We start from the raw sequence: 16,659 nt of genomic DNA, 5'->3' as shown, positions 1-16,659 counted from the left end.
TATGGATTTTTTTCTGCTTATGCTGGCTGCTGGAATTAAGCATTTCTGACAAAGTTAGAATGGAGAAAGAAATTTTTCCCATCCATTTTGCATGAGGGTAAAGATTTAGGGAACAAGTCATTATGACCTTATATATGTACATTTTTACGTATAGGTAGCACATTTTTAAGTGATAATAAGAGGTGATCTCCCTGAGATGGGAATATATTGGTATATTGTTAGTGCTTAAGGAACGCTTGAGATGTATTTTTCCCTAAGCTTTTCTTTGGTTTTAGTAAATGTTTGGGGTTGGGGGTGTTGTTTTGGTTTTTTGGTGTTGTTGTTGGTGTTGTTTTCCCCTATAATCATTGGCATTGCACTTTAAAGGAGTTATTTAAGTCATCTCCAAATAACATTGAGGCACTGTCCCCAAATACCACAGACCAGGATGCCTGATCTGATGATGGCTACCTTCACTATTTTCTGAAAGTAAGTTCCTACAAATGCCTGCCTAATTGTCCTTTTCTTGGATCTATCTGTGTGACCACAGCTGTTAGAGACAAACCCTCAGGTTATGAGGGTTGTGTGACAAGACAAGGGTCCTAGCTGCCATTGTCTCTTTTGCCTTAAGTTTTTGTGGTGGAGGATAGAAGCTCTGAAGTTTTTGCTTAATTGACTTTTATATTTAATAGACTGCCTTCCATTACATCAGTCTGCCCTTCAGGCCCTGCTGAAGTCCTGATTGATTTCTAATAGCTTTTAAAGTTAATACTGTAGCCTCCTGCTATTTTTTCAGTGCTTTTTCTGCATCAGCTTCCAAACACACACCCAGATAGTGAAATAGTTTGAGTGTTTCTGATTGGGAAACACTGCAGGGAGGGAGAGAAACCCAATATTATTTTTTTTTCATGGCTTTTAATTCGAAATGTCAGAGAAAAGCATCCCCACAAAATTGCCTAGAATAAGTTATCAGTTCTGAGGACTAGGGACCAAGCCCTAGTATCTCATTAATAGGCTCAGAGGATCCAACATTTACAGCTGTGTCCAGAAAAGTCTGCTTTTGCTATTGCTACTTTTCATTAATTTTGAAATCTTTGCAAACCACCTCTGGTCCAGATAAACTTCAACTATATCTCTTCTTGTGACTGAAAAATATCCCCCCACCCCCAAAATGCCTGCCCATCTGGCCATGCAGCAGAAGCCTGAGGGCCACACTGTAAATGACAATTCACCTGCTGGTACCTGGATACTACTCTCACTCGGCCACCTATAATTATAGAATCATTAATGTTGGACTAGGCCTCTGCAGTCTTTGAGTCCAACCATTAACCTAATACTGCCAAATCCATCACTAGACCATGTCCCTAAGCTTGTTCCCAAGCACCACATCTACCACTCATCTTGGAGAAAGTATTAACAACACACATCATGCCTGGGAACTTACGAGAGGTGTGGAATGGGTGTGTTTATCCAGCACAGGTGAAGCTTGCTGCATATTGACTGTCCCAGCAAGAAGAGAGCAGCAAACCAGAAGGGCCTGAGCTCCGGCTTGGTCTGACTCTGACACAGACCCAAAACAATCTGCAGATTTTGGGCTGATAAACCAGCTCTTCACACAGACTGGCACCTTCCCGGCGCTGGCGGGAGTGAGGAGCAGATGTCCGTACGGCAGCTGGCAAAGCTGCCTCGAGCTGCTCCTGGCCGTGCTGATGCCAGGCTGCCCATGGCAGAGCTTGTGGCCGATGCTCTGTGCTTCAGTGGGGGTCACCCAGCTGCAGCCTCTGGCTCATAGCGGCTCCCTCCTGGCTCCTGCCCTATCCTGGCCTCCCTGCTGGGCCAGGACTGCCTGCTGTCCCTGGGTAGCTCTCAGCTGCCAGCTGGAGACACTGCTGAATGAGGCAGTGGTCAGGCACAGCCTCCTGGGCAGCTCTCCCCTCAGACTGCTGCAATTACCAGTTGTCTCCACCCTGATTAGAAAAGAAAACAGCTTTCCTCGGTCTGGCCTTCAGCCTGCAGTTTGTACATGCATCTTCCCTTGGCAACTGGTTTTTCTTTTGCTGATGGCACAGTCTCCAGTGAAATCTGTCTCACAGTAATGAGAGGAAAACTCTGAAAACCTCAGCAACTCACGCCTCGTTTCGTGGATAGTTTTGCTGCTCTGTGCTTTCAAAACACAGTAAAATAATAATTATCCCTTGCTGCTCTCTTTGTGGTTCTTAAAACATACTGCCTTCATTTAGGGAAAATGACATTGGTTGAATCCAAACCACATACCATAGTTAGTGTAAGAGCCAATATTAGAGCTTGGGAGCTCTGGCTTTTGACCTCATACTCAGTCCATCAGGCCATTTAGCTTCCTCAGGAAGCAGAAAATTACCACTTATGAATTGTATGTATAATGAAATGTTTCAAGAAGGGAATCTTCAAGAGGGGAAACAGCAAAATTCTCCAAGAAACAAAAACATCTCTCCTGTAGCAGTGAGAATCAAATATCCAGGCAGTAGCACATCTACACAGGGTTGGATTCACTATGGAGTTGATAAATTATGATATTGCCAGTTAGCATTTTTTAAAACAAAGTTTTCATTAAGGTTTTGGCTACATTTTCTCTGCACTTCTGTGCCTGTTTTGATATATTCTTATGAAAAGTTATGCCACATTTTTATGCAGCCATATGCAAAATACTGAATGACCTGGGACCATCTGACAGGTGCCATATTTATGACAATACAACATTTCTAATAGAGATCACATATTACAGAGAGGGAGTGCTCCAAATACCACAAGTGGGTATCCTTCAAAACAAGGAAAAAAATGCATGCTAGCCTTTTGTATACAATAATGCAGTCTGTTAGCTTGTGTTGCTTACTGAATTTTGCCAGGATTGTGATAATAGAAAAGAGAAATACCAACAAAAAAACCCCAAAACAAAACCAACAAAAAACTACCTCTAAAGCCTCATTTTACTTCAGCCTTATGTATGAAATTTTAAACCCACTACAGTAGGTAAACATGATTTTGAATCTTCTATGATGCACATAGATCAGTCTATTTCTGAAAGCAAAGAGTAAAAGGAAAGTCAGATGAAAGCAGAACATCACCTAGGTCGTAAGCTATTTTTTGCTTTAAACAGCTTCTTAATTGTCTTGATAGCATATTCTTCTGATAGAGAAGAATAAACTAAATTAATGTATGATAGCAAAAGCTCTAAAATGCTTATATACAAGCTGCTTATAAAGGATTCAAGTGTAAGCAGAGCAGCATTTCTAAGCCTGTACATTTATGGGCAGAAGCGTGATCTTCCTTGAGATGACAAATTAGCCTTTAAAAGTCACACAATCAAAAGCATGTCACTGAAACCTGGGCAAAGGTCAACAGTCTCTGAGTGGGAATCCTGCTGTGTTCCTGAAAGCATGAGATCATTTTCTCCATGATTGTGCTATAGCATGAACTGTTTGAAAAGATTATCCATTGCTGATGGGGGTGTGTGACTGTAGGTGAGTGCACTGTGTGTGATAGAAGACTTGAGTGTTGCAAACCATGCATGGATTAAACATCAGAAGTATTCAATTTAATGCTTTTATTTCTTGGAGGCTGTGTTCTTAATCTTAGTAACAGTGGCCAACTGCAGTTCTGCAGAGAGAAGCATTATGGACACAGGAGAAAAATAAAACAACACAAGTGCTTTTCCCCTCCTCTCTTCACTGGAGACAGTTTTGTATCCTGGGACAGTTGAAAGGCCAGACTTGAAGAGCATGGACATGCACTAACTTTTGTGGAATGTGCATGTGATCTTCCTATATATCACTGAGCAGGAGAGACGTGTTTTGCTCTTTCATCTGTGCATAACTTGTTACCACTTAAATACAAATTGCAAGCATTTTTAAAGACAAATGCATGCCCAGAAGGATTTCCCATCCTTCAAGTTGCTTGTTGTTAATTGACCCAAGTTCACTCTTTCAATTGACAGCAATTTTCTTTTTCTGCTGTGTGAAATGTAGATGGTACACACCGCCACAAAGCATATTAGTAATTCAGAACAAATGTTTTTATAAAAATCCAAATAATTAAATCGTATTTGATTGTGTGTCTGCTTGTAACTTGACAAAGTATATGTTCACAAATTGGCTATAATTATTTAGGTTGCAACACAGGGCACAGATAAAGTCTTATGCATGGCTTTTCACATTAAATTTCTGCTCTGAATGTTGAAATTATTATTATTATTGTCATATATTATGTCAAATCACATATGTAATCAGAATTGTTCAGCCTGAAAAAGAGAAGTCTTAGGGGTGACTTAAATGGGTTCTTCTAGCACCTGAAGGGAACTCAAAAGAAAGGTGAGGAAAGACTGCTTACAAAAACATGTAATGTCAGGAGAAGAGGGAATGGATTCAAACTGAGAGATAGGTTTAATTTAAATATTAGGAGATATTCTTTACTGTGTGGGTGGTGAGACACTGGCACAGATTGCCAGAGAAATTGTGGATACCCCATCCCTGGAATTATTCAAGGCCAGGCTGGATAAGGCTTTGAGCAAGGCCTAATGGAAGGTGTCCCTGCCCACAGCAAGGGTTTGGAACTAGGTGATATTTAAGGTCCCTTTGAACCCAAACTGTTCTATGCTTCTATACTTATACATAGTTGCATATGCATAGGTTCATATGTTTCTTTGTGCTTGTATTTCGAAACACCCAGAATTGTTGCTAAATGTAGACTCAGATGCCTAGATGCCTCTGCATGGATTTTAGTAATTGGATGCCTGTTTCGTGTTTGTTATGTTCATGGAGTGGTTCTTGGTCTAAGTCCTACCACATATTAGCATGGTTTGGGTGCTATAAAGGGGTACATATTTCAGCTACAAATGTTGATCTGTGGTGCCTCTTTCTCTCCACTGTCTTTTGATTGAGGGCTGAGTGGCAATCATCAAGGAGGGCTGGAAGCAATGTGGTGAAACAAATACAGCCATTTCAGAGGAGCAGAGTCTCCCGCTGAGTGGGTATTGTCCCTATATGTCTGTACCTTCCAAGATATCCTTACTTGAACACCATGAATGTGGCAATGTCATCCCTGGGATGATTGCCTGGGATGATGAGGCTGAGATACAGCAATATCATCTCTCTGCTGCCAGCAGAGCCTGTACGTTGTTCCTCTAAAATTCTTGATTTCTCTCCTAAGCCGTGGCACTGATGAAACAGCACAGATGGTGGTGTTTGGGTAAAATGTTTCAAATTGTATCTATTTCTTAAGAATACAGTCTTGTAGTTGCATCCTTTGATCTTTTGTTTTGATTTTTTTTCCAGCAATTATAACTGTCCTGTGTGGGTGTATAAAAATGAAACCAGGTTTTTATTCAATGCCCCAAAGAGAGAAAGTGGGCCTTCCAGTTTGTGTTTTGCCACATATTGAGGGAGGAGAGCAAATAGCCTTAACCCCTCTTTATCAAACATTTATTGATGATTGTCTGAGGAGAGCAGAATTATAGAATCATGGAATCATAGCACATCCTGAGTTGGAAGGGACCCACAAGGTTCACCAAATCCTGTCTCCTCACAGGACAACCTAAACATTTAGTCATATATCTAAAAGCATTGTCTAAATCATTCTGGAATACTCACAGACCTAGGTCCATGACAACTCTTCTTGTGAGCTCGTTCCACTCTTCTTGTGTGCTTGAAAACCCTCACAATGAAGAACTTTTTTCCAATACCCAATCTGACTTTCCCTGACACAGCTTTCGGCCACCCTAATACATCCTACCAGCAGAAATCAAAAAGAGATCAGCACCTTCTTCTCCACCCCACCACTGTGGAGGAGGTTACTCTTCAGTCATCTTTTCTCTAAGCTCAGCAAACTTAATGTCCTCATCTGCTTCTCATAATGCAAGCCCTCTAGTTATTCCAACATATTTGGACATATTCTAATGTATTTGTATACTTTTTATGTATTGAAACCCCAGAGTGTGTTCAAGGTGAGGCTACACTGATGCTGAGTCTAATAGGACAATCACTATTTTTGTCCACTTAGCTAAACTGTGCTTAATGCATCTCATGATATGGTTGACACCTTTGATCACCAGGGCCCAGTTTTGACTAATATTGAGTTTGCCATCAACCAAAATCCCCAGATCCTATTCTGTAGGGCTGCAAACCAGCCTTCTGTCCCCCAGTCTATACATACATCCCAGATTACATCACCCCAGGTACTGAATATGGCACTTGCCCTTTTAGAGTTCATACAGCCTGTGACATCTTTCAAGATGTCACTATAAGACCTCTCTAACCCTGAGGGAATCAATAGATCCTTCTAATTAAATGTTGTTGGGAAACCTACTTAGTGTGCACCCCACTCCTGCGTCCAGGTCATTGATAGAAACAATGAAGAGGAGCACCTCTAAAACTGAGCCATATCAAACCCCACCAGTGACTGATTTTCACCCCAGTGCTTCCACATTTACCACAAGTCTTTGAGGCTGATCCTTCAGACAACCATTTACCCATAGGATTATGTATCTCTAGCTGTATGATGGACATTTTGTCCAGAAGATACTGTGAGAGACAGAATATAAGATTTTTATAAAAACCAAACAACCCCACTCCCTTATTTTCCCTCTTCCCCTTGTCCACGGGAAAAAAGATCATATTGAAAGGAGGTTGCAGTGCACTTCTGTGGTGTGTCTCTGCTTCAATGGACTGTTTGACTTTATATACTCTGTTTCTGGAGTATTACAGCACAATGTGTAGTACAGTTTATACAAAAATATATACATACACAGGAGCCTTCTGCTTCCTGCTGACATGCCAATCTTCTTTTGTTAAAACTTTGTAGAGACTGTGTCCATTTGTTGCTGAGTTCATATGTTTTACACTTCAGAATTACAGTGATTTCATAGCTTAATAGCTTAAAGAGCTAGAGACAATAATCAGGCTTGACTAATGACAGAAGGCCAGTACAAGCACTCATTGGAGTTGAGTCAGAAAAATTGAAAAGCTTATGTGGGTGTGAAAATACAACCTCTGAACTCACTGAGTCAGATCTCCCCACAATTAAACCCAGAGCGATGTTCTGAAAACGTTCCCTTGCCATGTTTGAAAGTACAGCATATTTGTGTATCAGGGTGATGGGTTTGCTAGGCTTTAGCAGAGCCTAGGTTTGCTAAAGGTTTTTAAAAACCTTTAGCAAAGGTTTTAGAAGCAAGGTGACTAGCAAGGGGTGGCTTCTGTCGTAAAAAAATAGAAGCTTCTCCTATGTCTGACAGAACCAATGCCAGCTGGCTACAAGATGACCACATTGCTGGCCAAGCCCTTCAGCAACAGCAATAGTGCCTGTGGGGTAATGCATTTAAAAAGGGGGTGGGGGGGGAATGCTATGTGACATGAGCAAACAAAATGAAAATATGTGAGAGAAACAGCCCTGCAGACACCAAGGTCAGTGAAGAAGGGGAAGAGGTGCTACAGACACCAGAGAAGACATTCTCCTGTGCTCTGTGGAAAGGCCATAGTGAAGAGGGCTCCTCCCCTGGAGGTCCGTAGTAGAGGATTCCACCCTGGAGCCAATGGATACCCAAAGGATGCTGTGAGCCTGTGGGAAGCCCAGGCAGGTACAGGTATGAAATAAACTCCAAACAGGGCAGATTTTCAGCGGCAGAGTTGTATGTATGTGTGTGTTTACTGAGACTGTAAGCTAGAATAAATTAAGGGTTGCTAGGGAGGTATGGAATACTCAGCAAAGGAAGTTGGATGGGCATTTGGCTGTGGTCCCTTCTCTTACTCTGATGGGAATTTTGGAAGGTACATGATGAAGGGTCCTGGGAAAATTTCTGTATGAAGGACTTGATGTATGTTGTATACTAATCCAGAATGAAGGTCAGTGATTGCTGGACTGTTTGGATAAAAATGGAAAGGCAGCTACCCTGGGTGATAAAGATGGAAAGATAGAACTCTGAATGGAAAAAAAAAAGAGTCCTCTGAGTCCAGAATTCAGTGTGATTGTCTTACTGCCCTTGGTTAAAGTTGCTCTCAGAATGAACAGTTCTCATCCTGGCTGTTGCTAATGTCTCATTGACTAAATATTCACATCTCTGGATGTACATCTCCATACCCTCCAGCTGTGTTCTGTGAGATAGCATTGTTACTCACATTAAAGAAAGGTCATGAGACAAAAACTTCAGAGGTCATTGTATTTGTTCTTGCTTTCTTTTATTTTCTTTATGTATTTTGAAGGGCAGTAGGATTTCACTTACAGTGTTCTAAGTATAATAATCTCTGTGGACTCTATGTATCTGATATCTGCACCACTTACTACCAAAAAACCCACTTTATCTCTACAATAGTAAACTGGTACATGGTCCCGTAGTTCTTAAATTGTAAAGAGGTACTGAAAGGGTTAAATACTTCCTGAAGAGGTAGTAATATTTGCACTTCCAAAAGGTCTTCCTGACCTATCTTATGCTACACTGATGAAATTGTCTGGTAAAGAGAGGTCAGTATTATCAGGCTCTTTTTTTTTTGCATGGATATTGAATGATACGTGATATTTCAGTTCTGCAATGCACAGAGGTTAATTAGCACAGGGGACTTTCTGCTTGAAAAGAACATGAGGAATGTGTAGATGTCACAAAAAAATTTGTCTATGAGAGTGTAATTTTTTTATGTCTGAATTTTTTTGCAGTTGGGTAATATGTTGGTAGAAATTTTAGAAATTGATATGATCTTAAAATATGTTTTACATTGTCTTGGCAGCTGTGATTAATCAAAAGTAATTTTATCTCATTAAAATACATTGCAGGCCAAACATAAAGATTTTTTCTTCCCTTTCACATTAAGCTGCTTTGGTTTTCTCTCAATGCATTCAACCTTTAGAAATGTTTATGTATTTTAACAGGTGTCTGCAAAAAATAGTTTTAAAAAACGACTTCTGACTCAGTAAATTACTGTTTCAACTTTGGTTCCTTTGTGACTTAAAAACAAGTGTTTGTTTAGAAAATGCCTTCAGGAAGGATACATTTTGGGATTTATTATATGTTACAAATTGAATAATTTCTTGTTTATTCTCTTCACTTAAAAATTCATAATCAATATTTCAAAATATGGTAATTTTAGTAGTTACATTTGATTCTTTACTTAAATTTAGCAGTAATTTCAAGTCATTATAGTGAGACTCAGCCTTAGTACTCTCTGAACACAACCTATAAATCAGGTTAAATGTTTGAGTCAGGGAACTTTAAAGCTGCTTTTAAATCCCAAACACTGGCAAAAAATTACATTTTATCTAGGGCAGCAGTAGCTTGTCACCCACTGATAATTAATGGCACAAGAGCAACAGGTTTAAACAACCACATATCAGGAATTTTTAAAGGCATCTCCACATTAATAGCCAGAGATTTAAGACTTGTAAGTTGGGTTTTTTTTCCTAGAAAGAATAGTATGCTTTGTCTTTGCTTTATATTTTTCTAAACAGGAAACATTTTGCAGTCATTTTCCACACAATGTTTGTGTAGTTGATTCTTTCTTGCTAGTAGTAAAGTCTACCACTTGTCTTTATTGGATTATATCTTAGATTTTTAGGCCAGTTCTCCAATTTTTTCAGCATAATTCTGAATTCTAATTCCATCGTCTAATGCACTTGCTGGCTGAAAGCAACACCTTCTACCCTGGGGTCCTCCTTCAAGCTTATACAAGTCCTCCTATTCTCATTCAGCTCATTAACAGAAACATAAATAGAGAGCATCTTACACCCTTTGGCTTTGTGTTCAAACAAAAACAAGCAAAGAAAATGTCATTCCACCAAATCCTCCTGCTGTACAAATTGGATATCGAGATGCAAAGCACATACTCTAATGTGTGAGCAGTAGTCCTAAGTCATCTGATACCCATGTCTGTATACTACCAAACCAAGCTGTGTCAGACTAGCACCCGGTTATTGTGCGGTCTCTGTCTACAGCATGTAACTGTTTTTTATCCATGCTGACTAGCAGCCTTAAAGGTAATACACAAATGTGATTTAGAAGTTAGTGTGAGATGTGGACCACACCCAAGAGGCATATTATGGGATGCAGCTACCTTTTTTGGTGGTGAAATTTTCTCTGTATGTATTGCTAGTCATGTCATGTCACTTACCCATGGGGTTACTGTCAAAGCCCTGGTCTTTGAGCTTTTATTCTTGCTGTCTCTTTTCAAAAAGAAAGTGCTAGGCTCCAGATGGGGCTAGAAATAGCTGCTTGGAAGAGACTAAATGCTAAAAATTTTGTTTCCTTTCAGGCTGGAGTCACAAGAAAATGCAAAAGCAACTGGTGTGAGACCCTAATGGCACATAAAGCTGTCAATATCCTTCCTTTGCAAGTAATAGAGAAGCTTTCATTCACATCAGTTCAGTTACAAAATTGAATGAAAACTATAGCTATGAAGTCATGTGCTTTGAGGCTTTTTTTCACCCTGAAGTGGGAACATCATCCTGCAAAAGTCCCATGAGACAAAAGGTTCTGCATTAAATTGGGAAGAACAGCTTCATATCTAAAGTCTACAATGTGCAGTCTTTGAAAGGAATAATCACTGTGCCTGAATGGGGACTGACTTTTAAAGGGAATCTATAAACTATGGACTTCAGTGGCACTGTGTGACATCAGTTCATTCTGGCTGAACATCATAAAGCATTGAACCTTAAATGCAACATATTTTTATTATTAGTATTTTCTCACAATTTATGCAAAATAATAAAAAATATATTGCTGCTTCAATTTCTAATGAACGTCTCAATGATGAAAATGTTTTCTGTGATGGAAATATCTTTGCACCTAGGGAAAAAAAATGAAAACAAGTATTTAACAGTAGGTTTTACCATGTTTACCAAGAGCAGTTCTATTTATCTGCATTTTAAGACATGACAAGTTAATATTTAGGTGTTACTGTTTAAGACAGTACTTGAGTATCAGATATGAAATCTGTATTCTCTGAACATGAAATATACTGTTAATATCCGCATTCTTTCCACAGTATTAAAATAATTCTTTTGGTCCTGCAAGGGCAGCACATTGTGTGCAAAGTTCACAGACTTTGGGACCTCAACCAAAACTGAGCACTAATTTGCTCAAGGAGAAACACTTTTGCCTGTAATACCACAGGACTTATAAAATACCCCACATTCTCAAGATTTTAGTAAGATTAGGTTAGTATCCTAATGTTTTATTTTGTACTTTATTTTTGGTACAGATTTAGAAGTCATGTTAATTCCTTGATAAATATGTAGAGCTAACTACGTATAGCTCAGATCTGTTTGGAAACATCCATGTAAATTGTCCCTCAGGCAGCTCTCTGCTCTGAATGCACTTTGAGGGCGTCTGTCTGTCTTTGCATAGTCAAGATAATGTCAATACTTGGATTTAGGTCATTGTTTCCATTACCCTGCCATCTGATTGTGTTCACTAACCACTAAGGGACACTTCTTTTGCCCTTTTCTGTCGAGGTTCTGTTTTGGGTTAGCCTTTGCAGGCAGTTGGACCCCTCACAGCTGCTCACTCCCTCCTCTCTCCAGCAGGATGGGGAAGGGAATGAGAAGGGTAGCAGTGAGAAAATTTACCAGTTGACACAAAGACAGATTAATAGGCAAAAAAAAAAAAAAAAAAAAAAAAAAGCTCACAAAAGCAAAGCAGAACAATGGAATCATTCACCACTTTTTCATTTTTGATACATTTTTTTGGTTTGATTTGGTTTTGTGGGAGGTTATTTGTTTGTTTTTGTGGGTTCTTTTTCTTTCTTTTTGGAAAAATATGATTTGTTGAGCTTTTAGTTTCCATGACATGAAAGCAAGTACTATTAAAACCTGTCTGTAATTAGTTTCATACCCATTTGTATTGTGTCATAAAAGTCACTAAGATTAATAATTTTTTTATTTAGTTGACTTTTTAGGTATAAACCCTACAAAATTTTAAATATTCATTGTAGGAAACATTGATTTCAATAGACTGGAAAATGGAGCATATAAAAAATCCTGTTTACTACTTCTCCCAAAATTTTTCTACCTTTCCAATTTCAGCTTTTGCTCATGATTAAGCTGTGTTAAGATTAGCTTCCATTGAACACTCCCAGTTTGCGATGAGCATTTGAAATGATCCTTTCTGTGATTATGGGATTTATTTTCCATTAATATCCAGTTGTTTCTTCCTATTAAATGCTAATGCACATAGAACATTTGGGAAGCTATTATTATCTGGTAAGGTGTAAAGACTCTGTTATAGTCCCTCATTAGCCTGGTAATAACTCTGTCAAGCAGAAACTTGGTTTCTCTACTAGCAGAAACTAAGTTTAACAGACAGTGTTTTCTATAGAATCTCCCTAATGGAATAAGTTTCACCTTCAATCACCCTAAAACCATGTTTTACTGCTTTTAAAATTCCTTATCAGTATTTTTTTTAATATCCTAAGTCACTCAGGATAATACTCTACTACAAGCAAATAATTTATAATTCAAAAGTAACATCTTCCAGTTTGACTTTAAAAGATACATAAAGTACAAGACATTTCTTTTCCAAAGAGAGTTTCATCTATATAAGTGCCCCTATATAAGAAACCCCTGTATACTGTGTACCCTTGGGAAAAACGTCCCATTCCAGACTACAGAGCAATTCATCAAAAACTGAAAACGCTATTAGCAGATTCTGCGTTACATAGTTTCAGATGATGACTCCTTTCATAATTTTAAAACCATCCCCCACTTTACTAACCATATCTTGAGAAATAAACTCACATACACCCAAAAAACTGAAATGGAACTAAACAGTGCTAGACCACTCTTCTCAGTTACTACAAATAAGACTTCCTAAAACAAAAACATTTAAATCTATAGGTCCTAAACTTTTTCTGCCCAATGTGTTGTGTACCTCATTTGATGGAACAAATGTCCTTGTGAATGGAACATGGGTGTAATTAAATGAGTGCTGTGTAGTAAAATGAGCTCACTCAGGCAATCTGTAAAGGATGGAGATAGCCACTTAGCAGTAGGATAATATTTTTCATTCTGTTTCTGACTGCTCATTCTTGATCCCCTAAGGAGTCCTACAGACTACCTTCAAAAGAGGAACCCACAGACCAATATTCTTAACTCTACTAGCAGCTAAAAAGAATTGACTCAATAAAGACATTGGTTTAATGACCTGTACAGTTTTCCACCTAGCCTGTACCTCTAATACTGATGCTAAACCCCCTTTTCTGCCTCTGTTTCATATGAGTTAACAGCTTCTTACCTTTCTGGTTTTGATCAAGTAATTTATTTGATTAACATAATATCATTTCACTTGGAACAGCTACTCTTTTTTTTTATTATTTTTTCATATCTGATTAGCACTGAGGCACTCTTGAGCCCAAAATCTTGTGTCTCTGTTTACCTCCATGTTTATTGTCCCAGCAGATGATATTTATTCTTCCCAGAACTACTTTCAAGCTAAAGACTAATTTCTTCATAACAAAATGGGGAAGTAACAGCCAAAAATAACTGAAGTGTCCCATTATCAGAGGGCTCAGACTTTTTCTTTCTACTAAAGGAAAGAAAAGAGAAAGGTTTATTCTTGAGACAGGTTATTTTTGCTGTGATTTCTTGCTTACTTGACCTAATAAGAATGCCTAGTGGCAAGCACTGCCAGTTGAGGCAGTAAGTTAAACAGCTGAAACTTTCACTGTCTGGCAGTGTTCTATCCTCAGTAGGGGCTTCTGGTTTTATAGGCCTGGAGGGTAAGTTCCAGCACTTGAAAAACAGTTCAATAGAATCTCTGGAGGCAACAAGTTAATGACCAAAGATTTTAATGGTCTACAACAATTGATGAGTGTAAATTTAAGCTCTGTGGGCCTTATCTGAGAGAAACTGGTGAAAAGATAATATGTGAAGGCAGCTGTTCCAGAGATAATGTCCGTTAGGCATTGCACTATGTTTGAACTTGAGTAAAACAATGCTGTGAAATCACAGACAGTGTTTCTTAGGATGCAGCCAAGAATAGGAAATATTTATGGACTGCTTAGGTAGCTTTAGATCAGATGATGCTGAAGTGCATTTTTCAAATGGTTGCTGGAGGTGAGTTTGTCCCAGTGGAAATTTCAGACCAGCAATGTTAATAATTTTTTTGTGTTCCGACTGCAGCGTCCTTTCTGGTAAGGTACTGAAAGATGGTGATGAATCCATGAGTTATAATGCTGTGTTGGTTTTTTTTCTCACAGAAGCCATTCCTGTAATCTTCTCTTGCTACCAAAGTTTGGCCATGCAAACCCAGTCCAAATTCCTGCAGATGTGAGCTGAAATCGACTTTATTGCATTACTGTCAATAGGAAACAAAAGAGAGTGTAAAAGCTGCTAGTATGTCTCTCTTGCTAAAACTATTGCTAAAAGGTTAACCCAGATTGTGGTAGCTTGTCTAACTCTGCTACTTACTCCCTTTGCAAATGATGTTTAGTCGCATGTCTAAATTTGCTGCTTTGAAGCATAGAGTGTAAAATAAGGCTGTCCTTTCAATAGCATTCCAAATTCTCACTGGTTTAGCTGTGCCAGCTCTTTACATGGCAATACTGTTTATCAGAGAAACCTATTATTATGGTATTTGAGATACTATTGTAGGCAGAGGCTTTTTCTTCCCTTTCTCTGAAAGACAAGAAGCTTTAGTGTTACTGTTGCTGCACATGTTGGAGTAATTTTTTGTTAAAGACATCAATACAAAGGTAATACAAAACAGAGAGGATAAAAAAGTAAAGGGAGAAAGTTATTTCTGTCTTCCTGGAATTGAATGTTGCTTGCAGCTTTCCTCCTGCAGATTTGCAATCTTACAGCCTGTTCTTAGCCATGCTGGCAAGCTCAAACCTGGAATGAGACTGTTAAAGACATTGTTTCCATCTGCCTCTCTGGTCACAATCTCACAGCAATGCTGGAAAATGCACAGTTAGGGATATCTAAACCAGGTAATTGTTGTAAAAGAAGGAATATCAAGAAGGAAATGTAAAAGAAATGAGTTTCACTGCACTTAGTTGTGTTGGTTTTTTTTCCAGTTAATCTCTAGGAGTTAAAACACTGACCTAATGCTGTCATAATGGATTTCAAGAGATAGCATTCATAGTTGCCATGATAATAAAGCTTCTTTAGGGCCAGTTATCCTCTGTTGTAATTATAAATTAATGTCTCTAACAAAGTATTTTAAGGGAATTTTCCCATTCTCTTTGGTTTTCCCTAGGGTTACTTTGTTAGTTTCATTTCAAACAGCATATAGAACACTACTTGGGGGGTTTGGCAAGCTCTGTGTTCATTTATCTTATTTTAAAATGTGATTGAAACATAGCTGTTGGAAAAATGAGGAAACCCGGTTTTTGGTCTAGACCAGCATCTCTGCCTGCAATTGCTACTGTCTTTCATAAGTAATTTCCATGGAAGTTTAAACTGACCAGCTTTGCATATTCATAAATACAAGTTGTTGAGCATGAGTGATCCCAATTAACTTTCATACATTCTTTTTGTTTTCCCCAGGTGAAACTATTTGCAAATTCAAATTCCTTCTTTGGTAACATGGTAGCATCCACAGTGCAGAAAAGAATAAAGGCAGTGTTCTGGAAACAGTTGTTCAGCATAGCCTCTAGAAAGGGAAATCCCACCACAATGAGCTGTTGGAATTCTCTGAAGATGCCTCTAAGCACAAGAAGAAATGACAACAATTTGGCTTTTTTTTTTTAATTTTCCTGAAAATTATGAAGAATGGATAAAGTGAATGCAGAACTGTTATTTTTAAAATATATCAATAAATAATCTACTGTGAATTGGGGACACTTTTTGAAACAATAGGAGATAGGAGATCAGTTTCAGCTAAACAAAAGGAAGGTCATGTTAATTAAAAACATACAGTAGAATAAAGCTTGCTTAATTTCATTATTTCCTAAATGGCAAATAGTCTTTTTTTTTTTTTTTTTTTTTTTTTTTTTTTTTTTTTTTTTTCTTTTTTCTCTTCTCCCTGTTTAAAGAATTTGCAAATCTAGGCAAATCTGTTTAGCAGCAAGTGTTCAGTCATGCTTCTAATGATAGTTCTAATCACAATTCATGAGGTATCATGCATTCAGGTATGATTCATCCAACAAGAAAATATTCTGAAAAGAAGCAAAAATAAACTAAATGGGGTCTGCTATTCTAAAAGTTGAAGAAATGAATAGACTTGGGGTCATTGCCCTTCTATTCACAGCAGCGTTATTAGAGGACAAACACATGGAGCTTTGGGACAGAGACCATCAAGGTGGGCTGAGGAACTGAAACAGCTGAAGCAAGCACCTTTGATGCCATGTAACAGATTTTTCTATATTCTGACTGTCTGCTCATGCGAACCCCGCTTCCTCCTCCTGGCCCTGGATACTTCAATAGGTATTATTAAGTGAGGAACTAATGGTAGCAGGGATTGCACTGCTTGTGTACTTTACTTTCACTTTCTATCATATGTTTTGTAAGATTATCAATTTGAAGTGAGAAGATTGTACTTTGTTTGATCTTCAGTAGGATATGCTCTCACTCTTGCCTGGCCTATGGGTAAGAAGTATGGTGAGTTATTAAAATTGAATATTTGGCTTCTCCAGTAATTCCTAAGAACTTCACAATATGAAAGACAACATCAGTTTGATCACTACAGATCACTGAACATCAGATATGTAATGCAGATTCATGAGTTTATTA

At 38.4% G+C, this 16,659-nt stretch overlaps 1 long non-coding RNA gene across 4 annotated transcripts; it reads left to right on the top strand.

Moving 5' to 3' along the window:
* Nucleotides 1–3,343: 3,343 nt before the first annotated feature.
* Nucleotides 3,344–15,857, top strand: LOC137469888 (uncharacterized). Of its 4 annotated transcripts, XR_010996756.1 has the most exons (4): nucleotides 13,403–14,040; nucleotides 14,184–14,253; nucleotides 14,771–14,915; nucleotides 15,475–15,857. It is a non-coding gene; the product is annotated as an uncharacterized lncRNA (long non-coding RNA). The 4 variants fall into 4 exon arrangements; XR_010996754.1 differs by lacking the exons at nucleotides 13,403–14,040; nucleotides 14,184–14,253 and adding an exon at nucleotides 3,344–3,476 and having other exon boundaries at nucleotides 14,757–14,915; XR_010996757.1 differs by lacking the exon at nucleotides 14,184–14,253 and having other exon boundaries at nucleotides 13,414–14,040.
* Nucleotides 15,858–16,659: the final 802 nt, after the last annotated feature.

The sequence above is a fragment of the Anomalospiza imberbis genome, chromosome 3, assembly GCF_031753505.1.
Source record: "Anomalospiza imberbis isolate Cuckoo-Finch-1a 21T00152 chromosome 3, ASM3175350v1, whole genome shotgun sequence".
In the NCBI taxonomy this organism is placed as follows: Eukaryota; Metazoa; Chordata; class Aves; order Passeriformes; family Viduidae; genus Anomalospiza; species Anomalospiza imberbis.
Note: the sequence above shows the minus strand (reverse complement) of the source record. Positions and strands in the feature narration are given on the sequence as shown.